At 35.5% G+C, this 18,039-nt stretch overlaps 1 protein-coding gene and 1 pseudogene across 4 annotated transcripts in view; both read right to left on the reverse strand.

Moving 5' to 3' along the window:
• Window positions 1-18,039, reverse strand: part of ELOVL6 (ELOVL fatty acid elongase 6) — a 110,720-nt gene that overhangs the window by 43,730 nt on the left and 48,951 nt on the right. The gene's annotated exons all lie outside the window — the stretch shown is intronic.
• LOC120591366 (uncharacterized) lies at window positions 11,182-11,298 on the reverse strand (annotated as a pseudogene).

The raw sequence follows: 18,039 nt of genomic DNA on the forward strand, positions 1-18,039 counted from the left end.
TTACAGGTGAAATTATATATCTGGGATTTGTTCCCAGAAAACAAATGGAAACAAAACAATATTAAAGGTGAAGAGATAAAACAAGATTAACAAAAGGGATGATGGAACACAAGGCCTCATCATTCTCTCTTTTTGGTAGTGAAGGTTAGATGGGGCTCTTATTCAGTAATGGCTAAGAAATATCGAATAGAATCTCCAGGTCTTGCTGGCTCACTACTATGCCAAGGAGAAGTGTCAATAGTATTGATAATGCCTCAAAAAACAAACACAAAAGGCTTCTATAGACTATGATTCAATAAAAATTAACAGAGGCCTTGTAAATAATTTAAACATCTGAACATACTTCCTGAAAAAGCAATATTTCCCTTAAAATTGGTATTCTCCACTCAATTAGATCAAAACGAAAAAGGTTTGAAAGGTAAGTTACAAGACATAATACAAATAGCAAAATGCATTAAGATCATTATTTATAAAATGCTTCGTACTTTTTTTTCCCCTAACCGCTGACAAGTATTGCTGACTCACAAGGGATCATACTATTTACATAAGCAACACACTTACTTCAATGAGTGCAAGTGACTTATTTGGCAAATACAACTAAATAAAGTAAGTGATTCAGGAAATCAATTCATAACTAAGGGTGGATAAATCTCTTTCACTGAGGTTTGTAAATTCTTCTCTTAGAAATAAGACCTGGTACACAGTAGTGCTTATTAAACACCTGTTGAATGATCATGGTCTTGTCATATCAGATTTTCTGACAGGGAAAAATAATTATGCACTTGTGTACATGGGTGCTCAGCAAACACTAAATGAATTAACAGTTGTACTTTCCCAGTAATACATTAATAACTAAGGAATAAAATATTCAGAAGAAAACATATGATCCATTTTCTTCCTCCAGAAAGAGACTATTTCTATACTCCAAAGAGAAATGAAAAAGTGGGACACTTATGGAAACTTAACTATTGAATATATCAAGAAGAAAGTACTTTTGGCCATAAACATATTTATCGCTTTACTTCTCCTTTGAATTCACAAGTGTTTGGCCTTAAATTACTTTTAGAGTCAGAGTCCCTATTGCATTTACACTTATATAAGCAAGGACTCAGTAAAGAAAAACAAAATTCCATCAAGTTAATGGAGGCAGTAGTAATATGAAATAGTATATGTTCTTTTTTAAATTATAAAGATAATGATAAGTGACAATAATCATAGTATTATGATATAGGAAGTGATTCCTCTGGGTAGAAATCGAGCTTAAAACCTTTATTATTTAATCTTCCTAATCATTCTTAATGCAGGTAAAGCATTATCTTCATTTTATGGCCAAGGAACCAGGCTTAGAGGTTAAGTGACCTCAGATCCCCTTGCTCTCCTGTGGTAAACTTTGGGGGCCAGGAGGAGAAAGGGTGAACCGATGTGCTATCTTGTAAGAATTTCTTAAGCCCTCCTACTGAATTCCATGGACACTGTGTAACTATGTAGTACATTGTTTAACTGTGAAAAAAGCAAGAGGATTCTGGGCTTAGAATACTTTCATCCCAACCCCCTCCATCTCCTGGAGAACAAACTAACTATATAAGCCACTGAAAACTTTCCCTTATAATGCTTTCTCTTGCTTGTTTAATCTAATTTAGGTTTTGGTTATGGTTAGATTGATTGTCTTACTTGCAATTATGAATCAAGTGAAATGGATGTCTTTATGCATCTTATCATTCTAGCCATTCTAGCCAAGAGTAAAAATAATGTGCCTCAAAGAACCAAGAACCAAGAAAATAATAAAAATTTTCCCTCTGTATTTTTTTACTCTAATTTTTCAGTTCTAGAATGAGAACTAGTCCTAATGTACTGCTAACTTCCTGGCAAGGACCATTCTCTTTTTCACATGTTTTCTAAAGATTCTTTACAAATCCTCAATTTCATAGCTCGGGCAACCAAGTTAATTGATATAGACATGCAGAATTTGGGAATTGCAAAGGATTTTAGAGATGGAGCTCAATTTCCTTGTTCTACAGCAGAGGGACTTGGGGGCAGGGGGTGCTGATGACACTGGTTGCTCATGGGCACATAGCTACATATCGCATATTGGTCAAAACTACCAAAAATTGCCATGGCTACACTCAAAGAGGTATAAATTAATTGTCTAGGCTATATCTGAGTCGCTGGCAGTTGATAATATGAATTGATATTTGTTTAAGTATAAATACTGTAATAAAAATGTTGTTCACTGTATACTACATAAATCTTCTGTGGTAAAATTCAAAGAATGCTTAGGGTTAATTTAGAATTAAGCTTAAGCTTCTATAAGAGAGGGTCATCTTAAGGAAATATTAAGTCTTACCTTTTCAATTAGGTAAACATAATATATCATTTATAGTTTAATGTATTAGATGTTTCCATTATGCTTAGAAGATAAGATTTTCTTTAGCAAACTAGTTAAGTGAATTAAAACTGCTTTTCTGTCCTGGCAACTCTTTGGTAAAGGTTCAATTATAGTCAAGATGAATAATGACTTGCTGCTAACCCAAATGAAATACTGATGTGCTTTGGGCTTGCTGCACTTGTATTTACCCCTTTACTCTTCCATTTGTCATAAATATGAATAATGGAAATTAGTCCACAACTAATTAAAACAAATAATGGCTTTATCTTTTACCCTTAGAGATTAAGTTCTCTATCATGCTACCTTGTTCCAAAACATTCCTAAGAGATGTTTTTTCTATTCTTACCACAGTAGCTGCTGAATATTTGTATTTGTTGTCCAATCAAATAACACTCTCAAAGAATGTGTGTGTGTGTATGTATGTATATATATATATATATATATATATATATATATATATATATATATATATATATATATTCAAATGCTTTTTTCCCCCTCAACTCCTGGGATTCTACTGAAACCAGTACCTAGCTTCGGTCTCTTTGATACATCAAGATCTCTGCCAGGAGACTTGTACGCCATCAAGAGTCAAACAAGTTTACTTGAGAATGACTAAACTTTCATGTGTGTAGCATTTCAAGAAGATTATTGCTAATAACACCTTGGGGAGATGGCCTGCAATCCTTTATGTTTAAGTGAACTTGTTTTATGGCTACAGTTCATGTGTAAGTGCAACAAGTTGTGAAAGTAAATATTAAGCTGAGAGGTAAGAAAAGACAAGGAGATCAAAAAGCATTTCCTAATTTGGCTGATACCCGCTTAGTGTGCAATAAGTTTTCATGTTCTAAGTTGAAAAGTCCAAAGTTGAGCAAAATTGCTAACTGGTGAGGCCACATCTTTTTTAAGAATGCTTCTTTAGTTCAGTTGCTCATTCTAGTTGGGAAACAATACAAGGTTCTGAAAATAATTTTAAAGCCACAAATAAATTGAAGACTTAGAGACTGAACAAAGTAACACATTGCTTATTGCCAACAAGAGATTCAGTGGGTGTCTATGGTGGTTACAATTTGTTAAGAATACGAAAAAAGGTTTTCTTGAAAAAGATCTTAAAGTTGTGCTGTTGGAGTTCTCTAGCCAGGGCCAGATTCTGTCACATTCTTGAGACTTAAAGACCCCCATACTTCACAAAGGCATTTTTGTATTTTGAAACAATGGGAATTTTCTAGCACTTTTTATTCCCAACTAAATCATAACTGAATATGATGAACTCTGTGCCCAGAAATTCTGAGAAAGAATAATTTTGTGAATAATAATGGAAATATGTCCATAATTAATACAAATGAATGACCACTTTATAATTGCAAGACAAAGCCATGACTAAAGTAAAGTCTTTTCTAATCTGTCTTATTCTAATCTGTTATATTTGACTAGGGAACCACATATTGTGTAATTTATGAGCTTTTTTGAGTTGCAATTACCACTTCCTCATTCTGTTTTCCACTCAGATGCTAATTTAAAGACCACAGGTTCTCATTATTTTTTTAAACGGCATGAAAACCATTTCAGTTTTCTATTGTTGAAGTAGGCCACGATCAAACTAGAGTTACCTTTAGTTCATTCAGTAGACTGGCTACATATCTACCCCTTTTCAGGAGGGTACACTCCCTCTGTTAGATTTGTTAGAGAAAGTTGCTCATACTTATCTGTCACCATATAATTTTCCCCTTGTCACCTTTTTAAAATTCTTGATAAATTCTGTTTTCTTGTTGGCTTTCTTTTTACAACTGGAAATAGGATCTTTGGGAAGAAATTACTTTCAAAATGTTACACACACACACTGTGTGTGCACGTGCACACACATACATACAGAGCCCCATAAAAAATACCCTCTGTCTAAAACAAACACACAGACCAGTGGAAAAAAATCGAGAGTCCAGAATTAAATCCACGTTCATATGGGCAAATTGTGACAAAAGAGCCAAAAACATACAGTGGAGAAAGGAAAGCCTCTTCAATAAATAGTGCTGGGAAAACTAGAAAGCGAAAGAATGAAACTAGACTTGTCTGTCACCACACATCAAAATTAACTCCAAAGAGATTAAGGACCTAAATATAAGACCTGAAACAATAAAATGCATAGAAGAAAACATAGGAACTAAACTCAAGGGCCTTGCTCTTAAAGAGGATTTTATGAATTTGACCTCAAAGGCAAGGGAAGTAAAAGCTAAAATAAGTGAATGGAACTACATCAAACTAAAAAGCTCTGTTCAGCAAAAGAAATTGTCAACAAGGTAAAGAGACAACCATTTCAATGGGAAAATATATTTGCAAGAAATGCCTCCGATAAGGGCCTAATATCTAAAATATACAAAGAACTCATATAACTCAATAACAACAAAAAAACAAACATTCCAATCAAAAAATGGGCAGAGGACCTGAACAGACGCTTCTCCCTAAAGGACTTACAAATGAACAACAAACATGAAAAGATGCTCAACATCGCTAGCTATTAGGGAAATGCAAATCAAAACCACAATGAAATACCATCTCACACCTGTTAGAATAGCTATAATCAACAGGACAAGTAATAACAAATGTTGGAGAGGATGTGGAGAAAAAGGAACCTTCATACACTGCTGCTGGGACTGCAAATTGGTACAGCCACTATGGAAAACAGTATGGAGGTTCCTTAAAAAACTAAGAATTGATCTACCATATGATCCAGCAATCCCACTCCTGGATATTTACCCCAAAGACTCAAAAACCCATATCCAAAATATCTATATTTGCACACCGATGTTCATAGCAGCATTATTCACAGTGGCCAGGACATGGAAGCAATCGAAGTGTCGTACGATAGACGACTGGCTAAAGAAGCCGTGGCATATATATACAATGGAATATTACTTAGCCATAAGAAGAGATGAAATATTGCCATTTGCGACAACATGGATGGACCTCGAGATAATCATGCTAAGCAAAATAAGCCAAACTGAAAAAGTCGAAATCACATGATATCACTTATATGTGGGATATAAACCTAAAAGCAACAAATGAACAGGACAAAGAGACTTAGGGACATGGACAATGGACTAGTGGTTACCAGAGGGTAGGAAGTGGGAGAGGAGGGGAGAGGTAGGCATGGTAAAGAGGGTCAAATATAGGAAGGTAGGGGGAGGGTGAAGTGGGTAAAGAGGATCAAATATATGGTAGCCGAAGGAAACTGGACTTTGGGTGGTAATCACACAATGGAATATACAGATGTCAAACTATAATGTACACCTGAAAATTATATAATTGTATTAACTAATGTTACCCCAATAAACTTAATAATAATAAAAAAAAGGAAACGGAAAAAAAAAAAAGAAAAGAATTTCCAGGTTAAGTATCTTATATAATATATGTCAGCTATCACACTAATCACGATAAAACATTAAATGCTAGTGGCCATTTAAAAAAAGCAGCATGCAGAAATAGAATCTGAAAAGTGGTTTTATCAGCAATTTCATTGTGCCAATTCCCTTAAAGAAATGTCTTTTGTTCGAAGAAACAGAAAGCTTTCATCTGAATTTGTAATGAAGAAACACTCACCTGTTAAGATTATTTCAACATTATTCTGCATTAATGATAATACAGAACGCATACTATAATTCTGAAATGGCTCCTATTAGAGCAGTCGAATGATTCCCTGTCATCAGATTAAACTTTACCTCTTACAGTCTTAAAATCTATTACATAATGTAAATGAGGTATTTGCAATTTGTTTTTCCCTGAATATGAAACTTTCTTGAACCAGAAGTTGTACAACATGTAATTACGGGCTTGCGTCAAGGCTGCAAGCTAAATAAAACATCCTGTCATCACTCTAGGGGTGATGCCAACCATAGAAATATAAAATATTTTATAAAATATAAAATATTTTTAAAATGCAAAATAAAAACGAGACAAATATAACAATCTTTTCCCTGCTTGTCTTCATCCTGATATTAGATTTAGATTTCTGTAGATATTAGATTTATCTGTGAGCCAGAGACTGTAACCAGCAGTAAAAAACACTATAAAGAACATATGATTATTTATAATGGAATGGAAACCGGATTTCAGATTTACAAGATTAAATCCAATTCAGACATAGAATTTTCCCAGATTTAAATCAAAATGACAGCTGCATAGACAACTATGTAAACAAGCATAAACATCCAAAGCTGAGCGCTTTCTTTCTCTCTACTCCAGAGCTAAATGTTTGAGCTTAAAAGATGACCCATTTCCTTATATTTATAAAGAGTTTTAGTTTATACTCATAGTTTCAGACAAAGAAGCTAGAAAATACTATCAAGGAAAAAATTACATGTTTTCATGTTAACTGTTGGGTGATTAAATGTACTGTTGCACTAACTTTCCCCTGGATATAAATGTCAAAAGGAAGTAGGGGAAGCAAGGAGAAAGTATGCCCCAAATGCTATTTCTGGGTTAGGGAGAAAATAGCTCAGCAGCGATGTTGTAAAATATAGCTTATCAGAAATTATTAATATATATTCAATTTATCCTGATTGTCACAAGTCCTAAATTGCCATCTTATATTCTTTTATGACAATAAAGATGATCTGCCTTGTGACCATCCTCTGAATTTCAGTCTTAAAATATGTGTTACAAGCTACACCAAGTATATTTTTCTGTTTGCAGAATGACTTTGTCATTCTTATTGTTAAATCCATATAGAATGAGTCTTCATCTCAGGTGGTCTAATGAATTAGCAGCATTTGACACAAGTGGTGACTTTCTCTTTTCTGTAACACTTCATTTGATTTCTGGGCCACTATTTCCTCTTATTTCTTCTCCAACTTAACCACTTGCTCTCTTTTTCATTCTCCTTTGCTGGTTCCTTCTCCATTCTCCCCAGGCATTAAACTTTGGAAGGCTCCCAGGGCTTGACTTGTGGACCTCTTCTTTTTTATCTGCCCCTTGGAGACTATTTGGCAATGTCTGGAGACATTTTTGGTTTTTGCAACTGGAGGAGGGTTGGCTACTAGCATTGGTGTACAGAGGCCCTGGATATTGCATAGGGCAGCTCTCCACAACAAAGAATTATCTGGCTCCAATGTCAACAGTGCCAGGGTTGAGAAGCCTTGGCCAAGAGGAAAAAAAAAAAAGATTAAGAAAAGGAAAATTGCAAAACTAAAGAGAGTGTATATTGAGATGTGATACAGGCTCAAAAAACATGTTCTGCATTAATGATTGGGATGATGTCACCCATGCCTCAGGTAAAGTCAAGCTGAATTGCTTTGGATTCTAAGCACAGCGTAAATAGAGTAAAGTTCTCATTTCAAATTAGCAGTTCTACTTAAGATTGTAAACTTCACAAAACAACCAATTTGGATCAACTTTTCCCTTCATTGTTCTAGAATTAGGTTCACTTCTGCTTGCCATGGAACCACAGCGTGATCAGTTCTTACAACTGTACATCTGTTGTAATGCCTCCTTTGCCATGAATGCTGCCCAGAGCTGCATTTTACAATCTCTGCCCATGCAAAAGAAAGAATCTGAAACGGAAGGTAGTTACCACCAAGACAACCTCCACCCCACACAGAATTCAAATTCTTCTTGAAGTGGAATTCCAGTTATTTCCAGTCATCCCTCTACTAACCAACCTTATAGTATATGATAATTCCATGAAAGCTAATCCAAACCTAGCCCTGGATCGATGATGTAGTAAAAATACATTAGACTATTGGAACTTACGACTCATATTGATCTTATATGCTGTTAACCCATCTCTTCTAAATTGTTAAAACATGATAATTTGGTAATAATGAAAGTTTCTGTGACATAAACTTTAAAAAATTAAGAGTAGGAATAGCTCTATTTTTTAAAGTCTCAGAATTATATAAGAAAAATAGGTGCTATCCGTATGAGAAAGTATACCAATTGTAAGTAACAAAATCAGTTGCACTGTTTTCTAAATCTTAGAACAAATTATTGATTATTTTTATTAGTTACTCTCAGGCCTTTGCCTCCCTAAACTTTGCCATATTGGGAGACACTGAATCTCTTGGGATGACTGTTCAAAGCTAAACGAGCTAAACGGGAAGTGGCTCTCTACTATGAGCCTGTAAGTCATCAGTTTCTACAGTAGACCCAGAATGAAACCTGCCAGGTAGTGTCCAGAGCTGGTTAGGAGACTTTTATCTTCCTATTTACACCATTTCCCACAGAGCTTTTAGCTTTGCTGGTTTTCCCCTTCATTTACAGGTTCAAAGCCAGGAAAAATGATAAAAATTCCTTTGGGGACAAAAATGTTTAATAGAAAAAATCTCAAAATCAAAAAACATGGAATTTAAGAACACAGCTCTCCAGAGAGTCAAAGGGGAATTTGTTTTATCATTAAAAGTTTCCTTTTACTACTAGATTGTGAGACAAGAATAATTTCTTCTTCACTTGCTTGTTAGGTGAATCCTGGGCCATGACTAAGGTATGGCTGGGATTTATCAAGCATGGGTTCCTAGAAGAGACATTCTCAAAATAGCCCTGTCCACAGCAACATTTTCTTCAATCAGACAGTTTCAGAAGGAAGTAAAAATGCTTAAGGAGAGACGAGCCTGCATGTGACTCACGGTTTCTTTGAAAGGCAAAGAGTGATGTGTCTTCCCATGTTCCCAAGAGCATTCCCCTTGGGAAGGTGCATTAAGAGGGAGTGTGTCCTTTAGCTTACTCATGGGGACACACACACGGCTATGCCGATGGCAATTGCTCTGTACAGCAAACATGAGCCTCTGGATTTACTATTCTCTTTTCTACTTGTCTTATTTGTCAAGAGTGATTTACTAAGCAACAAGACTTAGGAATAAGAATATTCTTTACTTAGCTATGCTTACACAGAAAGGTTTCCCACCACAAGAAAAGAAATAAGTAAAAAATAAGAGATTTGACAAGTGTTTATTCAAAATGCAACCTTCAGTAAAGCATTCTTGAAACAGTTTCAGAAATTCAAGATGCCTACATGCTATAACATTTAAGTGTTTGAGCATCCACAGGTTGCAGCTGTGCACATAAATGTCTGGTACTGGGACTTGGCGCTCCACGACAGACACCAGGCTGAAGGCTGGCTTGGAATGCACAGCTCTGTTTGAATTTGGTCAAAGCAATGACAACTTTTTAAACTGAGCACTTACAATATCTCGGACACTGTTCTTAGTGTTCCAAGTACTTGAGATATATCTCATTTACAGCTCAAAGAATCCACCATGATCCCCATTTTGCAGACAAAGAAACTAAGGAACATGTTTAAGTGACTTGTACAGGAACCCACTGATTTAAGTGACAGTGCTGGAATGAAAACCCAAGTAGCCAGTGTCAGGCCCTGTGCGCTTAACCACTACATTGTCGTCTCACCTAGGATGTTACACTACTTCTCAGTTCATCCTTTCAACAGTAGTGGTTTTTATCACTGCTTTTACCAGCTCCCTCTCATATCCCATTGCTCTCTCTGAAATTCAAAAACCTACATAATCATTATACTTAAAATATATTTCTTCCCCAAGAAAGGATTTTCTTTATGTCATATTCATAATGCTATTGATTTTAATAGGGAGAAATAACTTGAAGACAAATTATAAAACAGTGCCCTTAAGAGGTCAAAGTCTGCAGAGACTACTTCCCCAAAAGTCACTGCAGGCCGGAAGCTAGCAAATCCTTTTCCAGTCTGATGTTTGCCTACTTTTTTGTATGCTGACAGCCACATTCCCTGGGTCACTTAATGGTAAGACATACTGGAAGATCTTTGGCATGTTACACAGGTTTCTGTGACTTCCCGCTTCGACTTATTTATTCTGTAGTTCTAGCCGTCCAAAAGGACATGCAATGTTCCTGTTCTTTCAGGTCCTAAAATCTAGTTTGTGGAGGACACATGCACAAGACTAGATATAAGGAAATATGAGCATTAAATAATACAAAGGTGAGTGCTTTATATTTTCCAACTACCTTTTTTTTTTTTTTTAAATAGGAATGTTATTAATGTCATGGGGTGGGGTACAGGTCTATAGGAATTTTTTACAGATTTGACATTGCCTCTCAGACTATGTCCAAATGCTTTTACATGATCCAAATGATTTTACTTATGTCTACTCTGGAATCATGTCTTATATCTTCCCTTGGAACATCCTATGCTACAGCCACACTGTGACTTGCAAAAGACATCACACTCCTTTGTCTCCTCTTGCCTTTAAATATGCCATTCTCATTACTTTGAATGCCCTTCCTACCTATCCTTATCATTTTGTTGATCTGTGAAGATGCTCCCTTACTGCTTCTAGGACAAGCTGATTACCCTTTCCTACTATATATGCTTTGTATACCTATTATAGCACTTAACTCCTTATATTTTCACACATAGTTTTGAGGTCTATAATCCTAAAGGGCAGGAACTGTGTCTCACTCAACTTCGTATGCCCAAGGCCTCATACCAAGTGCTGGCCTTAAAGTGGGCTCCTGACTATGAAAGGATAAATGATATATTGGATATTTTTAAAATCTCGTGATTTGGAAATACTTTAAGAGAAAAAATATATTACTGGGAGACTAAAAAGGATAACCAATGGTTAAGTCATCTATGAATCTATAGTTCGAACTCGACTCTAAAGTCTAATCAGCAAGAATTGTTTTGTATGAAAGAATCCTACAAATTAATATGAATTGGCTTTTTTTTTTTTTTTTTTAGGTGAGGCAACTCTTGGTTGACCTCACAGATCGCAAGGACCTTGTCAGCTTACAACCCCATATTTTTTAAAATTTTTTTACGCCTACAGCACCTGGTCTTCTTAGGTGGTTTCCCATCCAAGTACTAAAAGGCCCAACCCTGCTTACCTTCCGAGATCAAATGGGATTGGGCTTGTTCAGGGTGGCATGGCCAAGACTGAATTGGCTTTTTTAAAACCTGTCTTTGGATTACGTTCCCACTGATGCCTGCTGCTCCGGGAGTAGCATACTGTACTAAGTAGTGCCAAGGAATGTTGAGAAACATCATTCAATTTCTTTAGTTCTCGGTGGCCAGAGATCAACATATTGCTTTCTCAATGTAATTATTTGCATAAAGTAAGCAAAAGATGGAATTGACAGATATAAAGTGAGACTGGTACTATGATAGCACACTTTCTACCTAATAACTGTACCCTCATCTGTAATCAAGGAATCTCTGAAAATTCACCAATACATTTCCAGACAGATTCTGTGAAGAGCCAAACTTAATATGAAATCAAAATAAGGCCCACAATAACATATTAATATACCGATGAAAAATAAAACATTTATTTTGCTCAGGATTATTATACTACAGTCAAAGAAAGTTCTCAGATACTATTTGATATTTACCAATAGGCAAAGAGGAAATTGATAATACTTGATTCAGGTGAAGATACAGTGACTTATGTTTTGCTGGTGGGAAGATAAAATGATATATCTCTTGGAAAAACAAATACCCAAGAACCTTAAAACATTCACATCTTTTAATCCTGTAGTTCCACTTCATGGAATTTGTCTAAAGCAAATAACCTTAAATACGGGAAAAGCAATATAATCACTGCAGTACAACAGTGAAAAAGTAGACTAAGTCTCTAAGAGTCAGTATTATACTATGGTATGTCCACTCAAAAGACTATATACATTTATTACAGTTATGTAAAATATATATGATTTTAATAACTATGGGAGAAAAAAATCAAGATGTGGTATAATTATGAACTGGAAGAAGAAATACCTCCACCTCAAATGTACAGTAGTTATTACTGGGTGGCAAAATTATGCATGCTTCTTTTCTCCAATTTACTTTTATGTACTACTAGTTTAATAATGAATGATGGAAATTTCATAATAAAATTAAATTTAAAAAAGTTTTCATTTTTAAATGTATAAAATTCCAACCAACACATCAAGCATTTGGTGGTGGTTGCATGAATATTATATAAAATTACACAAATTTTATTCTATTTATTTCTGCATATGTCTTATTGGAAGATACTATAGCAGTTACTCATGATTATACTTACTGGAATCAAAAGATCTGAGTTTCGATCCTGCCTGTCACATGGGCTCTATGATCTTCGGTAAATAACTTTACATTTTATCTGCCTCGGTGTCCTCCTCAAAAAAACTGGGAAAATATCACCGACTTCTCAGACTTCTTGTAAATTATCAAACCTGGCAGCATCTTACTCATCATAAGTACTTAATACAAGGTACCTCATGCTATTTCTTATTATCAGAAAAACAAAAACAAAAAAACAAAAAAACAAAAAAACCCAGAATTGTAAGAATGGAATCAAATAGAAAAATCAGGCTAATTGGGTCTTTATGGCCAAAGGCATTTCAAGTCCTGTTTAGTCATTCTAAAGGTATACATGCTACTAGAACTCTTGTGAATTTATATTAGCCTTTTATGAATACTTTAAAAAGCAATAAACAAGCTAAATAGCATGATCCAAGTCTGAAAGTAATCAAGAGCTTTGTGAAAACAAGTCAGTTAGATATCTCAGCTTGAATATGGAGAGAAGTAACATTGTGAAATAATAATCTAGACCCTTTATTCTTATAAAAACTCCTAGACAGGATGTAGGACATAAGTTTCTTAGTTATTACATGCAGGTCACTCTTAAACTGAGCTGAAAAATACTGGTCCACCTAAAAGCGGTATGTTTAGGAACAGTAGCAAAAAATGGCTATTAGATATTTCTAAATGAAAATTATATATTTCCAAATTAGATATTTCTAAAAGAAAATTAGGTATTTCTAAAAGAAAATTATAAAAATGTTATGGGCAGATACTCTTTTTTTCTGACCTACTTATAGTGGGAGCAAAAAAGGTCCCTTTTATAGTCATTTAAAAATTAGGATAGCATAAAAAAAAATTGACTCATTTGGCTGATTTCTGCTGCAGTTAAAAGGCCCATGGAATGCTGTGACTTAATGTTGCACCCTGCTCATTCTTTTCGCAATTTACAGTATTTTGCAATCAAAAATTTTGTTGCAGCAAGTCTCAGCTGAAAGCTGGTTGGCCATGTAGTCACAGAGGTGGAGTTAACATCACAGGACTGTGAGTTCGCTGCTCTGCCTTGGAGAGGAGGTGAAAAGCAAACCTGGTTACAAGGCAAAAAGTCTGATCGAACCCAGATTTGTAAAACTGGCATCACTTCTTTGATGTCAGCAGACATTTAAGGGTCTCTGCAGGATAGATATGGTGTTATCTGATTATTCCAAACCAGCTATTGGCCAAGAATCTGCCCTCAATTCCACACACCTGACACTAGGTGAACTCGACTGATCACGAGCAATTATTCACCAGCTATTTGACCAGAAGTGCACCTTTACTTTGGATAGATAAGAGCTGATGTTCTTAAGGTAATTGTTCTTCACCTTCTAGTTGTGCCTTGAGCTGATGACTTCCCTAGAACTTTACACAAAAAGAGAACTTCCAAAGGAATCTATGTGCAAGTCAAAGGGGGCTGAAATTATGAAAAGGGTTTGGGAGGTTCCTCTTCTCATTAATACCCTTATTTGGTTCCTATTGGCTGCGTGGGGCAGAAAAGTGGGCAGCAAGAGCTAAACTCAGCTTTTCAGCTGACCTAGAGCTCCACTCGCCTGAACAGTCAAGGAGAGAGATCTGCAAGGCGTATAGAAGGAGCCCCAATCGGGAAAGCTTTAATCTTAAGACTGGCATGCGATGCCAACCATCGAATCTCTACTTTAGAGTTTAATCTTCCTCCCAGTTACAAACTCTTTGGCAAGGTCCATCATGAGGTGGATCAGTCTGGAAAATCCTCATGAAAGATGCAGCGTGGGTACGACTATAGGCAAAAGCGGCTTGCCTGACTGCACCTGGGCGTCGTGGTCAAGAATTCTTATACATAACTGTATATGATGAAACAAAAGCAGAGATTTACTTGAATAACACCAAAATGATGATTCTTTTTTCCTGTTAAATTGATGAATTTTGAGGTGTAAACTGACTGGATCCTGCAATTTATGTCATATTCGCTGAAATTTATATGGCATATGTTCACTGAAAACTTACCTTCTATCTAGTTTCCACAGCCACCCCAAAGAAGAAAAGTTGTACATCTGACAGCACAAAGAAGTACAAAGAAGAATTAACTTCCTATATTCTTTTCTAACTCCAGCTGCAACGCCTGACTATTCATTCGGAAAGTATTGAGCACTTATTGTGCCAAGCATGGTTCTAGGTTCTGGGAATACATTAGTGAACAAAACACAAAAAGCCTGCTCTCATGGAGGTTACAAGTCTAGAGAAAGACAACAAATAAGAAAATAAATAGCTCATATGGAATGTTAGAAAATTATAAATACTATAGAAAGAAGAAAAAGTAAAGCAGTGTAAAGAGAAAATAAGGTGAGGAGCGAGAGATCACAATTTAAATAGGGTGGTCAGGGCAGGCCCTTTGAGAAGGTGAATTTGAGTAAAAGACTTAAAGTGAGGGAGTGAGGTATTCTGGGAGAAGCTGTGATCGGCAGAGAGAAATAGCAGGGCAAGATCTATCTTCAATGTTTAAATTTACCAGATTCCTCTAATTTTGTCTTTGGAAAATTCAGTATACTGAGATATCCTTTAAGCATGTATCTATAAGGGTATATTCAAGCAATAATTCTGCTTCTTTCAGTAACTTTTCACTTATACACAGTCATAAATATCATTCAGGAAAAATGAGCATGAACGGATCTAGACCATGGCAAAGAAAGTTTATTAATTTGTATAAGTAATCAAAATCTTATTTAGGAGATAATTATAAATCTGAGTTACTAAGAAATCCCAGAACTTTTGAGTGTCTGATACCACTTCTTGTGAATTTGGTCTTTAAGACCGAAGATTAAGAGGTACCATAGTAGAGCCTTAAATTAAGACTGATCTAAAGTAGCTTGACCCTAGAGATAAATTTATTTAATCTTTCCTCATAAAGTGTGTTCTTTCAGGATTTCGTCTTCCAACCCCAAACTTGAATATACAAAAAGCTAAATCTAGTTCATCAAGAAATTTTAAGATTATTCCCCAACTAGAGACAGAATTTGATTTTCTATAAGCACATTAATTCTGCTTCAATGCCAAACAGATTTTAGGTCCAAGCTGCAAAAAAAGAGAAAAAAAAAAAAAAAAAAAAAAAAAAAAAAAAAAAAAAAAAAAAAAAAAAAAAAGAGAAATTCCTGACCAGGACAGGAAATAGGTTTTCAGTTTTCTTCCTGAGTCAGCAGGGGTGTAAGACACAAGTGACTTTTTAATATATAGTTCTCTAAATGTACATATTAAGAAGCAAAGTCTAATAGGACAGTAAAAATCAAAACTTTAGCAGAAAAAGCAAATGAAAATGAATAAAATGACTTTTAAACTAAAAAAGGAACTAGGACAATTTTTGAAAAAATACACTGTAGCAACTATTTCTATTAAAACATTACACACACACACACACACACACACAGAGGCTTAAATGAGCCGAAATAAAATTTTAAATTTTCGAGCAAGGAATAACACTATAGACACTATAACCTGATCTCAGTTTTGGGAAGTCATCATAAAACAGAAATGTAAACACTTCAAAGGTAAGGTATAGCTGTTTCTTTAAACCCCAAAGACTTACAGTAACTTAATTTTGTCCCGTTGGTGGCTTTCTGGAGGCCTCCTGAGGAAGTGTATGTGTGGGTAATGGTGGGAGAATAGATGCCAATTTTCTCCGACCTTTTAACTTACTCACTGGTGCTGTGGAAAGAGTTTTAAGAGGACTAGAGGTGTAGGTCCTCTAACATCTATGCAAAATTTCACAGACTACAGACTTTCACCAGCAAATTTTAAGTGTTTCTCAATCTGGTCCACCTGAGAAGCTCCCGGAGTGCTTGTTAAGACTGCAGATTCCTCCTTCTCAGACCTTCTGAATCTAGATGAGTACTATGCATACTCCCTCAAAATTCACGTTGAAATCCTAATCTCCTTTGTGATAGTATTAGGAGGTGGGGGCCTTTGGGTGGTTGATTAGGTCATGAAGGCAGAGCTCTCCTGAATTGAACTAATGCCCTTATAAAAGAGGCCCGAGAAAACTCCATGAAAGGTTGAAGAGGAAAGGCAACCATCTAGGGCCTGCTAGTACCTTGATCTTGAACTTCCCAGCCTCTGGGACTATGAGAAAAATTTGTTACTTAAGCAACTCAGTCTGTGGCATTTTGTTAGAGCAACCTGGACGGATCAAGAAAAAGGAGTAACCCTAAAAGTCTGCATGTAATTATAATTCTTAGAAGACTTTTAGACTTGAGCTAGATCTACTTCAAGATCATCATGATTATTTAGCTTCATATCTTCAGGTACCACCATTCCTCTGGATTCTTTGATTTCCTACCTCAAAGATAACATAATTGCAATGTATATTAAGTTAAATTATGTCCTACAACCAAATAAAAACTTTCTGGCTGATATCATCTTTACCAAAAAAAAAAAAAAAAAGGAAAAATCAGTGCATTACACCTAGCAAAGACTTTGATAAGGGAAGAAAACTAAAGGACAGGAAAAGTGGTAAACAGTCTCTTGTATTCCATATTGACAACAGAGACAGGACATATGCACTGAGTTGCCCCGGTACCATGGCCAATAGAAGGTAAGCCTATGTCTCACTAAGCTTCTAAAGCTCATCTTTATGTGAGAAATTAACAGAAATTAATCTTAAATTAATCTAAGATTCCTCGACCCTTTAAACAAAAAACTGAAACCTAGGAATAACATATTTACATTTCTTTGTAAGTAATGAGCTATTTATGAAGATATAAAGATATAATTTTTACATATAAAAAAAGAAGACTACAAATGCACTTTTTCAGGAATTGCTTTGAGGATGATAGTTTAGTCTAATACTAGAGATCAGAGATATTTACTTACCTCTTAATAAAATTTTGCAAAGCCTTTGGCTTATGATACAAATTTTGCTGAATTAGTATCACTAAGTGTTTATGTGGTCTGAGAATAAAGAGAACTGTGATTCATTCATTCTTTCATTGAATGATTTTAATGAATATTAAGTGCTAACTGTGTACAAGGCATTGAGGAGAGTTAACAAAACAGACACATCCCCTGTCGCCTGGAGATTTTTTTTAAAAAAAGTCTTTTGGGGGTAATAGACAGGTAAATGGAAAACTGGGGGAGTGGATAATAAAAAAACACTCCGATAAAAATAACGAAGATTCACTCTAACCCAGATTTAGACAAGATGAGTAGGGGAATGGGAACAGAGCCAGAGGCAAGAAAGAGAAGGCACAAACAAACTGTAAGAAATTGACTGTGTTTGACCTTCAAATCTGAACAGTATGTTGTAGAGTATTGAGCTGAAGGTTCAAGAAGTAGGTGGAAGCAAGAGCATGAGGGCTCTTACAGACCATGTTAAAAAGTTTCTTTTGATTCTAAGAGCAGGGGGAAGCCACTGAAGAGTTTAAATGAATGAAGTCAACATGCTTTTATTTGTGATTTAAAAGATTGCTCACTGATAAAATCAAAGTGGGAGCTTCAGTGAGTGGCACAGGTTTTAAATAAGGGCAGGGCCTGAAGCTGAAGATAGAGAAGGTATGAACGATGTGGTCACAGACAACTCCCAAGTCTGCACACTCCCAGTTGCAGGGGG

This window comes from Pteropus medius, unplaced genomic scaffold (assembly GCF_902729225.1).
Source record: "Pteropus medius unplaced genomic scaffold, Ma_sr-lr_union100, whole genome shotgun sequence".
NCBI lineage: Eukaryota > Metazoa > Chordata > Mammalia > Chiroptera > Pteropodidae > Pteropus > Pteropus medius.